A 23,468-nucleotide genomic window follows, 5' to 3' on the forward strand; every position below is an offset into this window, starting at 1 on the left:
GGCAGGGGGTCGGACTTGATGATCTGCTCAGGTCCCTTCCGACCCTACCAACTATGAAACTACAAAACCTATTACCCACCCTTTGTTGGACCACCTCCCTGATTCATTGCTTCAACAGAAACGCTCCTGTGTCTTTGTACATTTCCTATGCCCAAATCTGCTTGCTAGACAAACCTCTCCTGTCCTGAATTCCCCCCTTTCTTTTTTTTTTGTTTTTTGTCCAGAGACCTCAGTTCTTTTAAATGCCTTTCTCTTTTTCCTGCAAAGGATTTTTTTTCCCTTGCTATTTCCTGCACTATGTTTTTGTTGTTTCCTTTCCTTGTGACTCAGATTGCAGAGCCCTTGTTCTGCTGTTAGCTCTAATACTTACTGTAACTGTTCAGAAAGTTCCTTGTTTAATAATCCCAGGTATTTAAATGATCTCATGCTTTGTTGTTGTTGTTTTTTTTTTAAATGAGACCAAAGTCATAATACAGTCCTTGTTCATACAGGGCTCTTAAAAGCTCTCATAATTCCTCTGTATCTCTCCTCCATTCAGTGAAGGCATGGATATTCTTGTACTGGACTGCTGAATGGAATGAAATGCTCAGAGATCTTTCAGTAGTACCTCACGTCTACACAAGATGCTGACTGTGAAGTAGCTGAATAGTACTGTACAAGAGCATGTCACAGCACTGGCAATACTAATACACTATTGCACAGTATTATTAGGCTGCTGCACAGTAGCATCACTTAAAATGATGAGCGCTACTGCTCATTAATTCCAGTTATTGCACATTTATTTAGTACTTGCTTATACAAGTGCTTATACGAGTACTAAATAAATGCGCAGTAACCACTGCACAGTAGTGTCTTGTGTAGATGCACCCACAGAGTTATAATTATTTCCATCTCGTTCAGCCAAGACAAGTAATTAATATTTTCAAGTCCATTTCCTCTTGCATCAGTTGGTCCACAGCCCTATCAAACTGAAAGTTCCAGAAGGCTGAATTTACTGTTTGGTGAACACTCATCTGGGATGATTGAAAATGTGACAATATCTGACACCATGTCATGTTAGCCATCTCTTTCTTCTAATAGTCATAAAGAGTGTCATATTGAATGAAATAGTTTGAATGTTTGTAATGGTTGCCCATTAGCCAGTTTCAGGAAGAAGATAAGATTTATCTCCTTATCTAAGTCATTGTTTTTGGACTACATGCAAAAGGTCCTGACTTTGCTTAAAGTCTTAATTTGAATTTTATCTTTAGAAGTCTTTTACAAAGAGAGCAAATATCCTGAGTTCCGAGAGATCAAACCCTAGAGCCTTTTGACTAGATTGGTAAGAAAAGGTCTTTTGCAGTGATATGGAAGCTCCCCAAGAGTAATTTAAAATGCTCAACAAAGGAAACTAATTACCAAGCAAAATAATCTGTTGAGTAAGATCTGAGCCCAAATTTGGGGGTAATGACAGGTTTGAGTAGGAGGAGCCCATTGACGGCAGCTCACTCAATAAAAACTGTAATTTACTGTCCCAATTTGGAGGTGATTTCACTTGCAGAACAACAAAGGAAGAATCGCAAGTGTAGACCGGATCAGATTGATCACCTGAACCAACCTCTCCGTGAACACGAATCTCTTAGTTCACGCTGAAGCTGCAGAGCGCCCGAAAGGGACTGAAAGAAGGGGACTTATTCCTATCAGTATTGAGGCCAGCCCATTGAATTGTATTGCTGAGGCGAGCCCATTGAACCGTACTACTGAGGCCAACCCATTAAATTGTACTACTGAGGAATGAAACCATATTTTGGTATTTGGCTTCTCGGAATTCTAGGATTGTAAGTATATTATGAAAATAATAGTATTGATTCAAATTTAACTTTTAGTTGTAATTGTAGTTGTTTTTGTAATACTAATTCTTATAGCATTGTTTGGGAAGGAAGTGCATTCGGAGCATTGTTTCTGATATATGTAGTTATTGTGTTCTTAAAGTTTGTGGTGTTTCTTAAAGCTAAGCAGTGTTATATACGTAGCAAAGAGTTTTAAAATAAAATTGTGTTGTATGAATTAAGTGTGTAATCATTGTGAAATCGTGCAGTCAGCTAACTACTCCCCCAGCCAGTGCATCAAAACGAATCAGTAAATTGTGTGGGATTTTCTCTATTCCATAACCCACTAGAGACAAAGAGTTATAGGATTTAAGGTGTGAGGGGACTAGAAGGACATTGTAGTCTGACACACATAGGACATGAGAGAGTTGTACTCAGCAATACTTGCAGCAGAGCCGTAGATTTTGGCTGAATCAGTATAACCCTTTTAGAGAGATGCCCAGCCTTCATTTAAAGACTGCAAGTGATGGAAGGCTTTTCCTGGTTTAGTTTATTATGTGAACTGTTAGGAATCTCTGTCTAATTTCTGATCTGAGGCATTTGATTAAGTTGGTTCTTCAGGTGAGGAAAATGGTCGTATCCAAAATGCTGTATCTGCTTCACTGCCAGCTTCTCTTGGGAACCTTTCCCTGCCCCAACCCGCTACAGATTTAAAGACCAGAACTTATTTATATTCACAGCAATAGGTCCAGAAAGAGGTGCAGCACATCTTCCAGTTCAGCTGCTTGTGGAGAGCTGTTCCTTTAAGGAGACTTAAGTGTTATCTCACCAGTTGACAAGATCTTTTCTGGTGTTTAAAACTATTAAACAAGCAATAGAAATAGGAGTAATCTGCTCACCAGTGGGTTACATTCTTCCCCTAGACTGGGGAAACTCATCCTGATTATCTGAGGCTCACAGCAGCTCTAATCTTTAGTGGGCTTCTACTGATATGACAGTTGCCATCTTGGCAGACACTAATCATTGGCATAGGGACCTGTGTAGTAGAAAGGGCTAAAAAAACAGGGCCTCTAATTTGCAGGAAATTACATTTTTTTTTAATTTGGTTTGAGTCCAAGTCACACAGAAACAAAACCTGTTCTCATATTTTCCATGAATCAGGCACTCCAAGAAAATGTCATGGGAGGTTCCCAAATGAAATATGCTCCCTGGACCTTCCAGCTGTTCAGTGACTCTGACAAGAAGGCCAGCTACCTGGGATCTCCATGTCTGGTGCTCTGGTTAAAATTGGAACTCCCAGGGATTTCAGGCTTTGCTGGAGGCCCTGGCAGAACTGACTGCCTAGGAGCTGGAACTCCTGGTATCTTTGACCTTGGCAGAGTTCTCCTGGCAGGTCTATGTTAGGCCTGGGAACCCTGGAAGCATCAGGTCACAGTCTGGGTTCCTGGGTGTGGAGCATTCCTGTTGCTGCGTGTGCCATGGCACCATTGACCTTGAAAACATCAGGTTCCCAGCTGTGAAACAGTCTGCATGGTATCCAGGCAGGATCCCACAGGAGCTGTGCCTTGGCTTTGGCATATGTTCATCAAACCTGAAATGTTTTGAATGAAACATTTTGGGCCCAGTTAAGTGGCAGGAAAAGTGAAAAGCCTGAGTCTGTATAGCTTGAGCTAAGAAGCTAAGTTGTTCAGCTGAGAACTATTATAGACTCGCTTCCTTTGTAGATAGGGCACAGAGGGGGACTTACAGCATACCAGTGAAGCATGGAAATGGCCATTTCTGCTGAAACCTGAAGGATTTTTAAAAGGCTTCATGTTCATCTTGCCTACATACACTCTAAATGTAGTGGGACAGTCATCACTATGGTGCATCATTCAGGGAAGATTCCTTTAACCAATCATTTAGAAACTTAACAGAACAAAAATATTTATACACCATCTAAATTAAAGATACTGGAGGCAAACTTCAACTAGATCTAATGGATTTACAATACCCCAGTTCCAATTTCAAGAAAAAAATAGATTTCTAAATGCCTACCAAGTGCTTGGTATCAAGAGATATATCAGAGGACTGATGTTTGTAAAAACGTCTTTGGAAACAGTGATGACTGATTCCTAACCAGTCAGCTGTTTACACAATGCATTTTAGTTTCCTTCAATACATGTTAAGATTTTCTTGCCATCAACTACTCTTTTAAGTGTTTAAATTTCCCAGGTCCTTTCAAAGCCTCTTTGGATCCTTCTTCTGTTGTTGACACCCACACTTCAAAATGTGCCCAGGCTTTTTATAAAATAGTATCCTAATCTGAAGGAAAGTAGACAGATGGATGGGATATATGTGCTGATTAGGCATACACTGCTATTACAGGTATTATTATTATTAATAGATGTATGTATAAAGTGCTCACCAAGGCTGCAAAACCAAAGTAAAGCACTGATGAATGCATAATAAAGTAAACCTTATTTAAACCAGAGAAAATATGAAGGAGCAAATTAAAGTGGCAGAGTAAGAGTCAGTGGTAGTACTGGCCAATAGAGAACTGAGTAAGGACTTCAAAGTACATCATAAATTAATTATATGATTTCAACAATGATTAATCTTGTTCAGGGCTTAGATAGCATAGTGATAGGCATTTGGAAATATTTAAGGCACTAGGAGATAGGATAAGAACAGAAGACAGCTACAAAAAAATGTCAAGTTTGCAACCACAGGATTAATCTAAATATTCATGTAATGAGCAAACCAAGCAACAGTTCGTACAAACTCTGACAGGTTTCCTTTGTGTCACGGTGAAGAAAGAGATCAACTGTATTTCTAATCTAACAGGAGACTATATTCTTTAGCCTGCAGACTGAACCACAGGCTTGAAGGAAAATTGCTACTCAGCCAACTTTTAGTGACTTCCCTTATCCCAATGATAAACTTCTATGAGCCTCCTTAGAACTTCCCTAGTGAGACAGCCAGTGTACAAATCTTGGACATATGACCATTAAATCTGCAAAACAGACTAATTTGTGAATCTGAATTCACAGTTCAGAACAAACAGCTGCCTCCTCCTTTCTATAAATGTGTGAAGATAGGTTTGGATTGGTTTTGCATGGCAGCCCTAACCAGGGATGTTCAAAACAAAATATAAACTGGTATTTGATCATTTGTGCCTTGAAGAGCTAAAATCCAAACTGGTTAGACAAGGGGAATACTGTCTGCATTATACACATAAGGAATGGAGGCAGAGAGGCACAGATTTTTATCTATATTTAGGTATCAATTCACTCAATATTGCATGGTCTAAGTGACTCATCTACACAGCAAAAAAGTATGACATAACATGTGCTACCTTACTTTTGCTATTATGACACAAGGAACTTGCTTGCTAGTGGAAGCTGAAGCCCATGCCAGGATATTATTATTGTAATTGTTACCCATGCTAGATTAATTAAATTCACATAGGTATGGTATCACCATCACCCCATCATTTGGGTGTGTAGACATAGCTTATGGCTCATTTTAAAAAATGACTTTAGATCCTAAGTCTCACATTTATTAATGTACCATGCACATTTATTTTGTAGATTGTATAGATAAATGTGTAGATGCAGGACACAGATCCTGCATCTACACCTCTATTAATGCACCATAGTTACTGCACGTTAAGTTGAGTACTTGTATAGCCAAATACTAAATCACTGCACAGTAACTGGCGCTACTGTGCAGTAGGGCCAGCTCACAGCTTTTAGTGACACTAACTGCGCAGTAGCATACTACACATTTTTTGCCGTGACATGCTACTGTGCAGTAGTATTAGGCTACTGCTCAGGTAGTATCTCGTGTAGACGCGGCCAATGGGACTTAGATTTCAAAGTGTCTTTATCAGTTTTGAACATAGGACTTAGCCATCTAAATCATCTAGGCCTTGCACACATGGCAGAGCAATGCCTATATCGCTTGAAACTATAGCGAGAAAGATGAGGCAATTTGTCCAGGAATACATGAGAAGACTGTGGCCAAAATGGGTATGTAACCCAGATCTAAAGTAACTACAAAACCATTCTTCCACTCATTTCCCTGCCTTCTGTGTTTTTTATAAAGTGGGTCACAAATACAGTGATTACTCTCTGCATTTACTTCAGAATGGAATTAGAAGTAACTTAGCATGTAAATTGGATGCAATTGTTGGGCTCCTGGCAAGCTGCCAAAGGAGCCCTCCAGGCAGGAAAGACTGTGCATCAGTGTGCTGAATCCTCTAATGATGGTAGGAAAGCAAGAAGCACAGCCAGGAGCTGGCATACTTTGCATCAGAGAGGCCCAGACATCATTGTCAGCTTCTATTATTTTATATTAATTAAAATCAATCTGGCACGAGAGACCACAGACTCATCAGACATAGCTGCCGGCCCTGGCTAGCTGTGCTGTTTCTCATTTGGTGGTGCCAACTTGCAGGACAGAAATAGAATTTTAGAATTAGCTTTTATTTGTAGACAGGGCAAAAAAAAAAAATCACAGTTGGTGATGGTCCAGCTTCTTTCTACTTCGCCTGGAAGAAATTCACCTTGTCACAGCCAGTCTGGCATGCGGGAAAAATAACAGGTTGACAACACTTCCTCTACCTTCCACCATAGAGGTGTTCTGGCCTGACCCAGAGCCTACTGAAGTCAGTGGGAATTTTTCTGTTCAGTGCAGTGAGCATTGAAACAAGCCCTTGGCTTTTAGTTTGTTATAAATACTTCAGTAGCAGGTAGAAACCCCATTGTGCTACAGGTAGACAGGAGGCAGCATCTGCGGTGAAGAGTCTGCAGCCTAAATGAATGGTTTATTATCTATGTTTTGGAGGTGGGGTGGAAGAACAGAGGAAGGAACTTGTCCAAGGTTATACACAAATTATGAGGCAGAACTGGGAACTGAATCCAATCTTGTGATTCCCAGTTTAGTGCTACAACTACAAAGCCATACTTCCTTTCATTGATTGGTTTTATTCTCTCGCCAGAGCCACTCCTTTGATAAAAGTGAGGCACTGATCAGTGTTCTCACTGCCCTATGAACTTGCCACTTTGGATTGCTGTTGTAGGGTAACTCAATCATATTGGGAAGGAAATTTCAGTGTCAAGTTATTTTTCCAGTTGTTTTGTAAAGAACAGCAAGGACTTTGAGGTCGGATTTTCAAAGCACCTGGGGAAGTTAGACCTCCAGCTTTCACTGACTTCAGAAAGCCATTTGGAGCGAGAAAGCTAACTCCTTGCAGTGCTTTTCAAAATACCAAGTTTCTTCATTTTCAGGTGGATGTTGATGTTGCACTTTTAAGGTCTAATATAAAACCCATGGGAGTCAATGTGAATCATCTGTTGCTTTCAGCGGATTTTGCATTTGACCCTATTTTTCCCCTTAGCCAGACATCAAATAGCTTGGCAAAAAATTTAAGTCTCTTGTCTTCTTGACATGAACCGTTCTGCTGTGAACTAAAACCTACAGCTAGTTTGAAATTCATCCTAGTGCCATGGGAGTTTTTGTTTTTATTTGACTGCTTTATCAGAGCAAACTCCAGTATCTGCATGTCCCAGAAGCCCCAGCAGTCCCTTTGATTAAGCAGTGGGAACTTTGGTTAAGGGCAGAGCTTTCCAAACAACATATTTGTAGTTTTGCAGATAGGCTTAGGCGCACAGTACCTCAGTGTTTCAAAATTTTTAATGAAAATCTAATCTGACAGTTCCTTTCCAGAAACACAGTTTGAAATTAATATGGAGTAAAATATAAACCAGGACACACGTATTCTGAATTCTCATCTCTAAAATGGATCTGTCCAGCATGCAAGCCTGTTTGAGCTAGAGAGTAACTTGATCTACACACTTGGTCTACTCAATGCAAGGGAATAAGGAGGAGCAAAATGTCTTTTCCCGCAGTTTGGCCTATAATTAGAGGAGGATCAGGCCCACAGAGAGCAGATGTTATCCGAGGGCTGCTTCCTTACTGAGGACCCCAGTGTTCAGAGTTTGCTGACCCTTCTTTAAAACTGCAGGGAAATGAAATCTGAGGGTTATTATTTTTTAATATTGCAGGTATCCTCTCAATGTCAAGCCAGCACTGCCTACTGAAAAAGACAAACTCCTAATAGGCCGTAGAGAAAAATGTTACAAACAATTTATATAGACATTGTCATATTTCATGTTCTTTATATATTACAATTAAGAGACTATTCCATCACAATTTGTGTCTACCTTGGAGAAAGCGTACACCAGAAAGTAAAGAATGGAAAAATAATGGTTCATGTAATTATCAACTCCGGAAGTGATTGTGATATGTAAATGTCTGACTTGCTAATAATTCTACTTACGTGATAAAGGCTTCTGAGCATGTATTGAAAGCACTTTACCTTGCTTGTCAAGTAAATATCATTACTCTAGCAGAAAATAGGGATGAAAAGACCAATTGTTATTTATATACAGTAACACCTAGAAATTCCAACAAAGATTTGAGCTGTGTGGTACATACACATATGGCGCATCTGCATGAGACGCTAACTGCTCAGTAGCCTAATAATACTGCACACTAGCATGTCACAGCACAGACAGTGCTAATATGCTACTGCGCAGTATTATTAAGTTAGTGTGCAGTAGTGTCACTAAAAAGGCATTCACTGTGCAGTAACTCAGGTTACTGCACATGTATTTAGTTCAGGTTACTTTACATTTGAATAAACTACAATGTTATTCCACAAAATATGGGGAAAACATTTATAGCTGCTTCTTATCATGCCATTAATTGAACATGTGGCCAAGTGCTTCTTGGCCGTGCAGAGGGAGCCCAGGATTTGCAATCCCACAGTCATGCCTCCAGCCATGCACAGGTAGCATGGCAGGAGGCACAGTTGTGTGGATTGTGCATTACACCCCATCAAACCTTTACCTGTATGTGTAGAGGGGCCCAGGGTAAATCACATGGCTTGCATTTGGTATAGCATTAAAAAAAAATCCACATCTACAAAGGAATTAATTTATGCAGTGTGGCAAACTAACCCTGGTAATAAAGCAATTACTTAGCAGACACATGGAGGCCAAAGAAAACACTTCAAGGAGACCCTCAAGGCAAACATTAAGAAGTGTGGCATTGACACCACAGATTGAGAAAACCCAACCAGGGACAGGGCTACATGGTGATGCCTTGTTAGAGGCATCTTTCTTTGAGGAAAACCATTTTGCCCTGGAGGTGGAAAAATGACAAAAATGGAAGGAAAGGAAACAAGACAGAAATCCCTGGTCCAACTCTCCCTTTAACCACCACCTGTGGCATTTCCCAGAGAGTCTTTGGCTCTAGGATTGGCTTTCTTAGCCATCAACAGACTCATCCTCAACCCTTTACTTGACCCATGGGAGTGATCATCCTCAACTGTGAGGGATTGCTGCTACTGCCACCACCAACAAAGAAAGCAATTAAGGGAACTCACAACTCAAGTGGAATTCACTACTCAAGCAGAAGCTACAAAACTTGAAAAAACTTGTAAGCTCCTTGGGGCCTGAACTTCTCAAAACTTTCTTTTACTAACTAGGACAGGGAAAGCAGGGCACTAACCCTAGGTGCTAAGAGGGGGCACTAGAATTGACCCCTTCCCCTCACCCCCCCAGGAGTCTTACTATGTGCTGCCCTGCCTGACCAGAGAAGCTGGGCAGGGCAGTGCCTCACCAAGCAGTGTGTCTGAGGGAAGGGGGTTAAATGGAGTGATCCCCAGACCCTAGGACCCTTTGCCAGAGTAGGTGCAGCCCTATACCCAGTATGCATGTATCGCGGATTAGGGAGGGAATGAATGGGACACCATGGTCGATTCCCAGGGAGCCCAGCCATAGGGCTGCTGCTGCCTGAGTGGAGCTGACACTGCTTTAGCAGTGACAGTGGCAGCAATAGCCTGGGAAGGTAAGTCTTCCCTTCCTCTTCCCCAGACCTGCCTCCCCATCTGCAGTGGTTGGCCTCCCCTCATGTACCTCCTTTCCCTATGTACCTCCTTGCCCTACCCTCTCACCCCAGATGTTCAGTGAGTTTTCATACTTTATACTTGTTCAGCACTTGCCAAAATAGAGCTTCAGTCTCAACTGGGGACACTAATTATCACTGCAGTACATACAAGAAATAATAGTGGACATACTCGCATAATTTTATGCCTGTCAGATGAGTATGGGCTCACTTACAATTAGCATTAGTTTCAGATCCAGTAACTTGGGCCGTGATTCAGCCAAGTAGCTAAGTATGTGTCTAACTTCAAGAACTGATTTCCCTGGGACTATTAGAATCATAGAAAATTAGGGTTGGAAGGGATCTCAGGAGGGCATTTAGTTCAACCTCTGCTCAAAGCAGGAGCACCCCCAACTAAATCATCCCAGCTGAAGCTTTGTCTAGCTGGGTCTTGAAAACCTCCAAGGATAGAGATTCCACCGCCTCTCTGGGTAATCTGTTCCAGTGCTTTACTACCCTCCTAGTAAGAAAATTCTTCCTAATATCTAATCTAAACTTCCCTTGCTGCAATTTGAAATCATTGTTCCTTGTGCTGTCATCTGCCACCACTGAAAACAGCCTAGCTCCATCCTCTTTTGAACCCCGCTTCAGGTAGTTGAAGGCTGCTATTAAATCCCACCTCAGCCTTCTCTTTTCTAGACTAAATAAACCCAGTTCCCTCAGCCTGTCCCCATAACTCATGTGCCCCAGCCCCCTCACCATTTTTGGTGCCCTCCACTGGCCTCTCTCCAATTTGTCCACATCCTTTCTGTAGCGGGGGGCCCAAAACTGAATATCGTACTCCAGATGTGGCCTCACCAGTGCTGAATAATCACTTCCCTTGACCTGCTGGCAACACACCTACCAATGCAACCCAGTATGCTGTTAGCCTTCTTGGCAACAAGGGCACACTGCTGGCTCATATTCAGCTTATTTTCCACTGTCCCCTAGGTCCTTTTCTGCAGAGCTGCTGCCCAGCCAGTCAGCCCCCAGTCTGTATTGGTGCATGGGACTGTTCCATCCTAAGTGCAAGACTTTGCACTTGTCCTTGTTGAACCTCATGAGATTCCTTTTGGCCCAATCCTCCAATTTGTTTAGGTCACTCTGAAATGTAGAGTATTAATGTACTTGAAATTATGCACATTCTCAGGCAAAAACCCTGGTCAAAATTATTAACAGCCTACATTCATTGAGGGTTGACTACCTTAAAATGGTGATTGACAACCATGTGAAGCAACTTACAGGTAAAGAATCTCAGTTCAGGAAAGCTGTAAATATCCATTCATTCCCCCATTGCTCTAGGGAGTTGTACCACATGCATCATAATAGTATCTTGGCATCTATGGTGACTTTTATGAGGCTTCAGAAACTGACCAGATCAAACTCTTCAAGGATGAGATTCTGCTATTACAGTAGATGTAGTTCCTTTTGTAACAGCACCTGACAACCATTGAGAATTTGGCTTGCGAGGGACTGTTATAGATGGCAGGAAAGATATTTTTACTAGTACTTTTGATGCAATGGAATTGTATTTCTTAAAGCTGACTACCCTTGCTCAATGATTTTAGAAAAAAGCTAAAGAAGCCTCTGGTTTTGCTTTATAAGTGATATTAAAAAAACAGCTTCTTCCAGTGTTGACCTGGACAGCTCCTGATCTGTGCTGTATTTGAAGTCTCTGATTCACATGAAGGCAAAGTCCCAGACCAAATCCAAAAGCAAGCCAGTGCATTTAATGTGGCTTTAATTTACATCAATCCCCCTGTAGGCAAAGAAATTGGGGCAGAAATTATACTTAAAGCACAGTCCCTCTCTTTGCTTTATCACTGCCTTTCAGCCTTCAAGATGGTGGCTAAGTAACCCACGCTGGCTCTAATCCTTGCTTCTAGTACTTTGTCTTTAAAGCTAATAATTCATGAATAACTAGAGTACATTCCTTTGTTACTTGTGCACTTTTTCCATTTTCAAGCCAGAAAACAGGAGTTTAGCTCTAGGCCTGATCAAAAGCCCAATGAAAGGCTCCAACATGGAGGTCCCTGTCCCACTCAGCAGCCACTTCACACAGAAGAATCGCTTTCAGTGTAACAGAAAGAAGCAATGATTTTCTTGATAGATGGGATTCATATGAAAATTACTTTCACTGTGTCCAGTTTAATACGGGACCTGTCAAAAGTCCATCAAGGTTAATAAGAGTCATTTAGTTGGTCCTTAATAACATGCCTATGTTCAGCTTACTATAAATACTTTTTAACTTGTTTGCCACCTTGATTGCCCTTCTCTTTCACTGATATGTGTTCTTTTCAGTTTACTTTTCTTCTTCAGGTTGTGATAACAGCCTTGATCCAAAACCTCATGGAAGAAAACAGGAGTTTTTCTTTTCCTTTCATGAGGATTTGGCTCAGGCTCAATATGACTTTCCTACAGCTATGCCATCCTCCTTTTGAAGACTAGAAGGACCTCTGAACCCACAAGCCAACTGGAATTTATTTATGCAAAGTGTAAAAACTTTTTAAATCGAGTTTCTTAAATAGTCAAGAGGCTAGATCCTTTAGTTGTTAAAAGATAACAGCTGTAATAATAACAGTAGCAGCAATAATAATAACAATAACAGCAACAGTAAAAATCATCATAATCTCATATAGATCTTTTAATCAGAATGTTTTGAAGTGCTTTCAGAGGAGGCTGGTGTCATTAGTCCCATCTTACAGAACTACTCTCAAGGGTTTTGGTCATCTAATTAGATGGAGGTGGTAATGTTATTAATACTGACATAGCAGCATCCAATAAATATTTCTGTTTTGTATTTGGAATGAAGCAGGATGATATCCCTATATCCCAGGGATCAGAAACCCCCAGCATGTGCCAGAGCATGGCCCGAAAGGCCATTTTGCTTGGCATGCCACAGCCAGCCCAGGCTCTGGATAGCTGCCACTGGCCCCAGAAGCCGAGTTGCTTGCAGCAGGCAGCTGGGAAGCTGCAAGCCCTGCTGCAAGCAGCCCAGGCTCCATGCAGACAGCAGCTGCCCAGAGTCAGGGTCGACTGTGGCAGGCAACTGGAAGGCTGCAAACAGCTGCCCCCAAAGTCTGGATCTCTGGCATTGTCTCCTTGGCATTGGTGGTGGCCTCACGCACACCTCTGGGCAAATGTTGGTAAAGGGGCCAGGGCAGTGCAACCCTGGCTCCTCCCCCGCCATCCACGCAGAGGCACACATGCACCTGCCGCCAGCGACGAGGATCGTCCCCTCGCGGCTTCCCTGCCATCTGCCCCAGGAATGCTTCCCTGCCATCTGCCCCAGAAATGCTAAGCTGAGACATGGATCAAGGTTAGAGCGTTTTTGGTACTCCAGCCAAAAATGTTGTTGGCCCCTGTTATAGCCCATCAGGATAATAAACTGCTTTTCAGACCATTCATAACTGAGGAGGCTGTTAAATCTCACCTACTAGGAAAAGCTTTTTCAAATCAACGCTCAAGATCCCCAAAAGATTTGGCTGTAGAGATCTGTGGCTTGCTGCTGTTAATTTTTAATCACCACCTCTGGTGTTGTTAAATCTTACAACACCAGAGAAATACAAGAATATTGGAAAAGTCCTAGCATTAGACTAATATTTGAAAAGGGCAAGGAGATACTTTAGTTAATTGTCAGTTGACATGTCTTCAGTTTCTGGTAAAATAATGGAAAAGCTGATAGGGGATTCAACTAACAAAGAATAAAATGATGGGAGTAAAATTAACAGCAGTTAATGACATTTTGTGAAAAACAGGTCCGTATTGATTAAACTCACATTACATGGATTAAGAACTGGTTATAACAGATCTAAAGGTGCAACAGGAAATTGTCAGTAGGAAATCACCCTTGGGTGGGGCATTTCTGGTGGCCTCAATACTTCTTCAGACACTATTCAATGTTTTTTTTTTTTAAATCAATGAGCTATAAGTAAATATAAAATCAGTAATGATTAAAATCTGTGGTTTATACAAAAATTGTCAGAGTGATAAATAATGATCAGGGCAGGGGAGTGAGACAGAATGAGCTACATTGCTGAGTAAGCTGAACCCATTCAAATAAAATGAATTTTAATAGAGTCAAAGACAAGGTCATACGTTTCAGACCAAAGAATGCAGGCAATACCCACAGAATGAATCGCTGTATTCTGGAAAGCAGTGACTCTGAGATCTGCAAGCAGTGAATCGGTAAAAGATTTAGCAGACAAACAACTCCATGTGAATACCCAGCATGAGGCTGTGGCAAAAAGGGCTAGCGTGATCTATAGATATTTAAACTGGGGAACAGCTAGCAGAAGTAAGGTGGTGGTTTTACCTCTGGAAGGGCCTGTGTTTGAATACTTAATGCAGTTCTAGTGTCAACATTTTTAAACGACATTGAAAAGTTGGAAGAGGTGCAGAAAAAAAACCACAAAATATGTTCTGAATGTGGGAGAGAATGTGTTGGGTGAGAGATTTAGAGTTCAATCTGTTTAGCTTATCAGCAAGAAGCTTGAGAGATGACTTTAATAGTATCTAAGTATCTTTACGGGGAGAAAATATGGAGAATTTATGAGCATGTTAATCCAACAAAAAAGCATAAAAGAACAAGCAGCGGCAAACTGGAGACAGATCAAGTCAGTTTTTTAATGCTGAGGGTGATTAACCACTGCAAGAAACTACCACAGGAAGTGGTGGATTCTTCATTTCTTCATTTCTTCCAACTCAGATTGGCTGCCATTCTTGAAAAATGCTTTAGTTCAGGGGTGTCAAAGGTACAATCTGCAGATCTGTATCATCCTGGTGCTGCCTGAAGGTCTCAGAGTGACCCACAGACAGCATGACTGGCATGGCAGATGGCCCCATGTGCTGCACACAGCACCCACTTCAGTCCACATCCTGCAGAGTGCCTGCTCTGTGCAGCACACCCCTGTGTGAGGGGTTCTGTCTAGTCTCTTGTTCAATCAAAACATAGTTGCCCAGATTAATCTCTAATAACCTGATTTTTTTTCCCCGTTTCTTCTTTTTTTCTTCAGTGCTGACCCCAGATCTCATCTGCCATGTCTTGATGTTAAAGGATTTATACCGGGAGGGTACAACTTAAACACCACTGGAAAAAGGGGTTGTTGATCAATTCCCTTCTGATTTTGAATTTTCTCGTAAAAATTAACTGGTTGACAAAAGATGAAAACTCAGTGTGTCCTTTATAATAAGGTTCTTTTATTAGGTATCTATCTAAACTTTTTACATTGGTTTCTCTTATTTCTTAGGTATTGGCATATCCTAGGCTGAAAGAAGTGACAGGAGCCTTTTCTTCAAGCTACTGGTCAACCTTTTCTTCAGTGGAGGTAAGTATTATGTCCTAGATACTTCTCTGAGCATCACACAGTAGGATCAGAAATCAGAAAAAAAAATTAGTTTCTTGGCCTTCCAGCTCAACAATCCTAATTTCCTTTTTTTTCCTTTTTTTTTTTTTTAAGAGTATCGGTTCAACGGAAAAAAAAAAGGTGCCTTCCCCTTTAAGTCTCTAAACAATATCAGGCTTATTGTTTCAGTTGTTTTTTCATTTCTTCTTTAAAATGTTGCTCTAGCCTGACTCACAACTTGAAAAGAAATATAAGAACAGTTTTACTTTGTACTGTAGGACTCAGTCATTTCTTCTGTTTCTTGAAGCCGCGCCGGCTTCTGGATTGTTCCTGACGATGAATGCTATGTCAGCATCTCCCATTTCATTGCAGTTCTCCGGCTTCCCCGGACGGCTAGCATTCCACTCCCCTTCACCCCCAGATTCCCAATTGGCTCCTTTCTCATTCCAGCAAGCCTTGCCTCCTTCCCTGTTTTTATCTGGGGCTGTTCTGCCCTCTTTCTCTATCCAGGTCCTCTCTAGCTTCATCGACCAGCTGCTTCGGAAACGTGGCTCCCTCCTTTTCTTAATTGGCTCTTGCCAGTGTTTGGTTTGTGCCGTCACTGTCTCTCTCTCTTCATGACACCCTGGAGTGGCTGGAGCAGGATTGGGCAGCACATGGTGCCCACACTGGCTGTTTCAGGACACATGCTGGGTCCAGAAAGTGGAGCCAATTTGTGGGTCTGATTTGGCCAGTGAATCAGTCCTGCACCTCTCCTCTAGCCTGCACACCCTGATGAGTTTGACACCCCTGGTTTAGTCAAACCCAAGTTATTAGGCTCAGTGTGTGCATCTACACAAGATGCTACCTGCACAGTAGCCTAATAACACTGTGCAGTAGTACGCTGGGCAAAACCCATGCTAATATGCTACTGCGCAGTAGTATTAGGCTACTGCATGGTTAACGTCCAAAAAACCCCATGTGCTGCCACTACTGCACCATAATGCGAGTTACTGTGCATTGATTTAGTACTTGGTTATTCAAGTTCTAAACTTAATGTTCAGTAACTACAGGGCATTAATGAAAGTGTAGAGGCACCCAGGATAAAAGGCAATGGCCTAGGCTATATAAAGGAGGTTAGACTAGATGATCTAATGGTCCCTTGTTGACCTTAAACTCTAAAAAGCTGTGGAGACTACTGTTATTCTTATGAAGTTTAATTAAAAAAAATGTTACTTTCCTCAGATCCCCTTTGCCCTAACACCTCTCACTCTTAACCTCAAAGCTAATATATTAGGCTAATTCCTTTTTAGCTGCTGTAAAATCAGTCAATTTAGTAAATATTATGTGATTTCCTAGATGTATTTCATTTTAACTCCTGCTGTGATCTATTTCTGTAGTTCCTGTGCACAGTGCAGACTCCTGGCTTCAGAGAGCTTTCCATCTCATTTCAAGCAGAATGCAAGAAGTAAGTGTAATAAACAATAGGATGAAACAGGGGGTGGGAGCATGGGAAGAACCATAACATGAAGTGTTAAACTAGGCTACTTACATGCTCAGTTTGGTAGTTTCAAGTCAGTGCCAAATGTTCTTGAATTTATCAGAATGCATTTTTAACTCATACATTTGAATATGTGAAATGCCAGAAAGAAAAGGCTACAATATAGCTGCCTGAAAAAGGAAAAATCCAGCAGTAAAAGTGCAGGTCTCATTTTCCTCTCAGGTTGGCTTAGAATCAGCAGACCTCCACCGGCTTTTCTGGAGCTTCTCCTGATTAACACAGGTGCAACTGAAAGGAGAATCAGGTTGTGTATATATGTATGTTAGTGCCCACACAGTTTTCCCTCATCTTCATCAATGTACAGAGGTCTGTTTTCACTGAAAGAACCAGATTTGCTAAAGTATTCAAGCACCCAAACATGCAAATCGGTGCCTAAGCACTTAGCCCCCAAGCTGCTTAGGCAATTTTGAAAATCTTACTAGGTTCTTCTCTGTATCTTGAAGTGCCTTTGAAAATTTGTTCCAAGATGGCTACTTCCTTGGAGCAGTCTCTCTCTAACATTGGCTCCAAGATTAGCCAATGTTATCAGAATCACTTTCTGATATCAGTTTACTCAGTAGATTATTTTGTTCAGAAGCACTAATTTTCCCCAAGTCTTCTCTACAGGTCCGTTGGCAGTGTTACCATGGGGCTAAGTGCTCTGGAAATTACCTTTATTACTGCTTCATTACCATGCAGATGGAGCTGAGCATTTACAGGATGCATGGCTCTAGAAAAGGAAATGTATCTTCAAGAAGCACACCTACAGAACAGTATTTCTTAGTCAATGGTATTTATACAACAGGTGAAATGCCATAGAATGGGTGACAGCAAGCTTCTCTTCTTTTGCCACCAACATATGCACAGCCCACTTCTAATCTGCCCTGTTCTTGCTGAGCTAAATTCCCCATCTCTTGTTTGCTGTATTAATCATTCACAGAAGCTTCTGTTGTCTTTGAAGCACAGCTGCTGTCATTGCCAAGTTGGGTCACTAATTAACTTGCATACTTCCTCTTTGTTTTTCTTCCATTGAACTTCTCTGTGTCATTCCTGTTCTAACTCTGTTCTCTGTGCCTTGAATTCCTGAGGAAAGGATGACAGAAGGAGCTGTAAATTAGATGACCTACTATGATGCCCTTTCTTTGCAAGAAACTATCTAGCATCCCCAACAATTTCCTTAATAACTTGTCAGTTTTCTCTTCTCCTTTATTCACATTGCATAAGTGAGAATGAAGTCCACTATCTATACAGCTAATACCATCATGAAAGAAACATGTTATCAACACCATGTTTTATCCTTGCATTACAAATTACTTCTTTCCCTTTTCATTAACTAGACCCTCTGGGGATCTGATTTTCTGTTACCTTGACCTTGTGGATTCAGTCAATCTGGTGGATGTCAAGTTATACCGAGAATGAGAAAATTTTGCAGGCTATTCCCACACACATAATATGATTGCCCTAGCTGGAGAGCAGGGAAGGAGCTAGGCTCCCTAATTTTCATGCCACACTCTATACGGTTATACTGAAAAATCAACACTGTCACAATTGTACTACCCAACCTCAGCTGTGAGATTTGGCAAAGCATGAACTAGTCACTGATGTGACAGGGACAGTGGTTCAATTATTTTGTTGTCAGCAATTCAGAGCATGATTAGTTAAGATAAAAGTAAATAGAGTCTGCAGGAGAGCTGGGAAAAATTCTCTTTGGATCTTTCATTTCAAGCACCATGGCCACACTTATAAAATCATTTCATGCTGATTTTTACTGTTATGTGTTTAATTTGTTTTACACATAAATTGAAGCTGTTTACCTGAGCCCATGAATACTCTGCACATTTCTTTTACTAACTCAGTTGATCCCAAAGAAATAAGTCTAGCAGACAGGTCTTTCTGTATTGTGAGCAGGCACTTCTTTAAAAAATGACTCGATGCAAAGAGATTCTTCCTTCTTTCAGCTGACAGGAGAGTACTCTACCCATTAGAAGAGTATTTGGTGTGGCTGCAGGAAGAGCCGACCAAAACTTATCTAGAAAGGAGAGGAAATGGCCCCTTTGTTCAGAAGGATGCTGGAAGAAAAAGAGAACATCTGGCCAGACCCAAGACCCATTTCTTCTCTCCTTCTAGGGCAGATCAAAATCCAAGTGGTCAATATCCAGAGACACTGAATCTCATAATGGTGCTCCTTGCTTTTTTTTCCAAAGGAGCTGAGGCATTTGGGAGCAAGCTAGGGAGGTTGTACTTGTCATTACTGCTGCCTGTTTTTGAGGACATAGATGTCAGTATTCCTACTAGGCGATGAATAGCTTGGCAGATGTCCCTTGCACCTGCCTTGTCTTCCACTTATTAGCCTTTTGCTGCTCCACTTAACTCTGCAGGCCTCCCATTTAACTGTGCAGGCCTCTGATTCTGTTCCTTATACCAGCACAGTAGCTGGCTGTCTTATCCCTGTTACTGCCAAGGCTAGGAACTGTAGAAAGTCCCAAAGACACCAAAGCAAGGATGAGCAGAGAGGGACTCGATGCCAGTCCATAACTGAAAAAGACCCTTAGTTGTTAAGAAAGACTTGGGGGCACTTTAAACAGATTGTTAAGGAAGCGTGGAACTGGTGGTTTGGTGTTTTTCATTTAATGAGTTACATGCATTTAAGTGCACATCCTTCAGTCTCTTTATTGTCACTCCCCACCAATGGCCAAGCATGGACTAAGAGCAGCATATGCATGTAGCTTTTAGCATGACAGAACCACCTAGCTTTGCACTTGAGTGGTCTTGCCTGGCAATGAATTCCAAAAATAAGAGCTATCTAGTCAGGAGCTGTGTGACACCATTTTTATTCTGGGAAAATGTCACAACAGAACACAGACCGTTTTGTGACAGATCCTTTTTTTCCACAAGCAAAGTCTCACTTTCATTTTTGCAAAGTCTCACTTTCATTTTTGCAAAGTCTGATCAGAAATGTATTTCTTTACTTTTTTTGACAGCATGTGTCAGCATGCTGTTTGCCAACAGATGGTCTCACACCACTCTTCCTGAGCTCACCTACACAGTAAAAGGTTCCCACTCTAGCAGATATCATAATTCATATATTCAGATTCAGCTATTTTGAGCCAATAAGACCTCAGAATATTCCTGATACCTCTTATCTAAATAAAGCCTATTACTGATATGTAATCTACCAAGCAGATCTAATGAGTAGCTTTCTCAAGCATGCCTCTGGCATATTTGAAGGTCATTATTAGCTAGTACTATAGCTTTGTTTTCTCAGCACTGCACCTGTCAACCTAGGGACTGTTCTCTGTAGCCATTTGGGGTACTTCTTTGTGTAGACAGTTGCATAAGAGACTTGCTGTGTGCCCTCTCCTGGAAATTTTACTTTTGTGCTTTCTTGTTTTGTTATTTATCCTTCTTACTGAAAGAAACTTGCATTTTTCAGTACAAAAGAGATAACACCGAAATTTGAATGAGAGACTTCCTCAGCCACAGTGTGCACTTCAGGGACAGAGGACTCCTGGGAAGGGACAGCATCCATCTCCCACAGAGCAGTAAGTCTCTGATCTCGGCCAGGATGGCTTATCTTCTAGATAGAGCTTTAAACTAAGATTCCTGGGGGATGGGAAAACACTGACTGGAGCTTGTCCAGGGCCTGACATACAAGAAAGCTCCGTAGATAGGGACACTTGGAGAGCCACTCTTGCGGAAGCTGAAGGAATAGCTGTCCTTCAGCATGACAGGAAGCCGGGGGTCAATAGGAGGATTCAGGTGCCTGTACACTAATGCCAGGAGCATGAGGAACAAGCAGGAGGAACTAACCCTCCTACTCTCCAGTGGGCATAACAACCTAGTAGGGAGTATGGAAACCTGGTGGGACTCCTCACATGACCTTACAAACTGGCAAAATATGGGCTGGACAAAAGTACTATAAGGTGGATAGACAACTGGCTCAATAGCCTGAAGCAAAAGGTAGTTATAAATGCATCCATGTCAGAATGGTAGGAGGTTTCAGGTGGAGTCCCACAGGGGTCTCACCTGGGCCCAGCTGTTCAGTGTGTTCATTAATGATTTGGATGCTGGAACTGAGAGCTTTTTGACTAAGTCTGAAGATGACATAATGCGGGGAAGGAATTCAAACATGTTCGAAGGCATAAGCACAGTTTTGAAGGATCTTGACAGATAGGAAAGCTGGGCTGGAGCTAACGCCTTGGGAAGAATAATCAAAAATACAAAATGAGTGACACCTGGCTGAATGGCAGTACTGCTGAGAAGGATCTGGGAGTCATGGTAGATCAAAGACTCTATATAAGTCTGCATGGTGATGCAGCTACACAAAAGGTGAATGCAGTTTTGGGATGCATCAATAGAAGCGTTAGATGCAAGACGCAGGAGGTGATAGTGCCTCTCTACTCGGCACTGGTTAGGCTTCATCTAGAATATAGTGGGTGCATCTACATGACATGCAAACTGCGCAGTAGCTGAATAATATTGTGCAGTAGCATGTCACAGCACAAACAGTGCTAATACATTACCATGCAGTATTATTAGGCTACTCCACAGTAGTGTCACTACAAAGGCATTTGCCAGCACTACTGTGCAGTAACTCTCATTTATTTAGTACTTTATTAAATAAGTACTAAATAAATGCTCAGTAACCACTGTGCAATAGCATCTCATGTAGATGTACTCAGAGCATATTTTGGGGCTCCACATTTTAAAAAGGACATGGAGAAGTTAGAGAGGGTCCAGAGGAAAGTGACAAAAATGATAAAGAGCTTGGAAGGCAGGTCGTATAAAGAGAGGTTAAGGGAACTAGGCATGTTCAGCTTGCAGAAAAGGCACTTAAGAGAGGACATGAAAACAGTCTTCAAATACCTGAAGGGCTGCCATAAAGAAGAGGAAAAACACCTTTCTTCTCTTGCTGCTTAGAGTAAGATGTGGACCAATGGCTTTAAGTTGTAGCAAAGTAGGTTTAGACTGGATATGAGGAAAAACTTCTTAGAACAGTGAGGCAGTGGAATAGACTGCATAGAGAAGTTGCGGACCCTCCATCACTGAAGTTGTTCAAGAAGACACTGGACAAGCATTGGTCAGGGATGATCCAGGAGTATCTATGCCTGTTCTACTATGGGATTTTCCCAGGCTTCTGGACTTTGCTTGTGCCACAAGGCTGAGATGAAATTTTTCCCCTTCTGCTGCTGCATGTGTTAGAGGGTTTTTTTAAAGCCTTCCTCAGAAGCATTGAGTGTTGGTTGCAGCCAAGGATGGGGATTTTGATTGGGGTGTGCCAGGGCTCCTGCTGGGACTTAAACCTGGATTTTCCTAGCTAGAGGGTCTTATCTTTCTACACAGGGTCAGTCCAATTGCCATATATGGGATCAAGAAAGAATTTTACCCTATGATCAGATTGGTATGGACTGTGCAGGGCTGTTTGGTCCTTTCCCTTGGATCTCTCAAGCATATTTTAACAAACTTTGCAGCAGCAGGACATTGGCTGCTATGGTCCCCCTGCTTTACCTGTATCAGATTAGGATGACATGTCTTGTGCTTATCAGGACTGACTGTAGTTCTGCTAAGACAATGGATTTGTATGGGATGGTTTGGATAGGGATGATCCTGCCTCAGGCAATGGCTACGACTAGATAACCTTTGGAAGTCCCTTCTAGCCTACTCTATGAATTTGGATCCTAATACTCTCTTTTCTTACTACGCTGTTTTAGCTACTTATTTTCCTCCACTTTTTTCCATTTGTGCCATTGTCTTGTAGTTTGTGAATCTGGATTAGAGTTACAGCCCTAGAAACTACCCATTAAAAGGGACCAGAAAATTTCTATATACCTGGAGGAGGTACGGTGGTATGGAAGTCTTTGCAGATTCTCTAAGATATATGTATAATAGTTTGTAGAGCAGACAGCATCATTATATTGGCTAACAAAAAGCAATTTTTCCTGCACAAATACCAAAGAGCCTTTGAGTCACTGAAGAAAGAATTCCTAAATCATGTGTTCTTACATCTTATGAAAATCTGTGCCAGTCTCTTGAGAACTCTGGGTACATAAATCAGTGAATGAATTATGCTAATCTTTATATGGGATTAGGTAATAATTTATTATTGTCCAAGTAAAGTTCCATGGAAATTAGTAATCCAAGTTAGAAATAGTCTTACCTTTATGTAATTTTTTGACATCATGTACGGGAGAATGTGACTGAATAGAGAATACTGTTTGTATCAAGATGAGCAAATACACCAGCATTTTTTAATGTATTTTCTTTGTGTCTTGCAAAATCTAAATGAAATGTCATACTACTGCTCCTTCACTGAAGCATTCCACAAAGCTATGTGGCATGTTATAAAAGACATCAGTTAGGGATATGACTTTTTTCATCAACAAGAGGCATAAGTGTATTGTTTTTTTAATTACGTAGGATGAAGCCAGTCAGAAGAAGGGGCTGGAAAAGTTTCTGGACACAAGGTCTACAGGAAGGCAGAGAGACAGCGTAAAGAAGAATGCTTTAATGATTATATGAATTTTCTAATTGTAATAAAGTTCTTTGTCCAGTGTTAGAAGAAAGCATTTGCTCATAATTTGTAATTATCATCACATGATGTGTGAAGTTTGCCCCAAACTGGTGTAACTTTACATGCAGAATATGTTGGGAAGATATGTAACAGTGGGAGCATCTACACAAGATGCTTTACTGTGAAGTAGCGTAGTTTACTGCACAGTAAGCATGTGCATCTACATGTGCACATGCTTACTGCACAGTAAACCTCATTAATTGCAAGTAAATTTGCTACTTGCAAATGCAAGTAGCAAATTTACTCATGAT

The 23,468-nt window shown here is 41.3% G+C and overlaps 1 long non-coding RNA gene across 2 annotated transcripts in view; it reads left to right on the forward strand.

Moving 5' to 3' along the window:
• The window catches only part of LOC112551054, a 24,817-nt gene extending 1,620 nt beyond the window's left edge, over positions 1-23,197 (forward strand). For both annotated transcript variants that reach the window (XR_003095178.1, XR_003095177.1), the window contains exons 2-5: positions 15,032-15,109; positions 16,507-16,574; positions 20,080-20,188; positions 23,064-23,197. This is a non-coding gene — a long non-coding RNA (uncharacterized LOC112551054). The remainder of the gene's footprint in view (positions 1-15,031; positions 15,110-16,506; positions 16,575-20,079; positions 20,189-23,063) is intronic.
• The last annotated feature ends 271 nt before the right edge of the window (positions 23,198-23,468 follow it).

The sequence above is a fragment of the Alligator sinensis genome, unplaced genomic scaffold, assembly GCF_000455745.1.
Source record: "Alligator sinensis unplaced genomic scaffold, ASM45574v1 scaffold237_1, whole genome shotgun sequence".
Classification (NCBI taxonomy): Eukaryota; Metazoa; Chordata; order Crocodylia; family Alligatoridae; genus Alligator; species Alligator sinensis.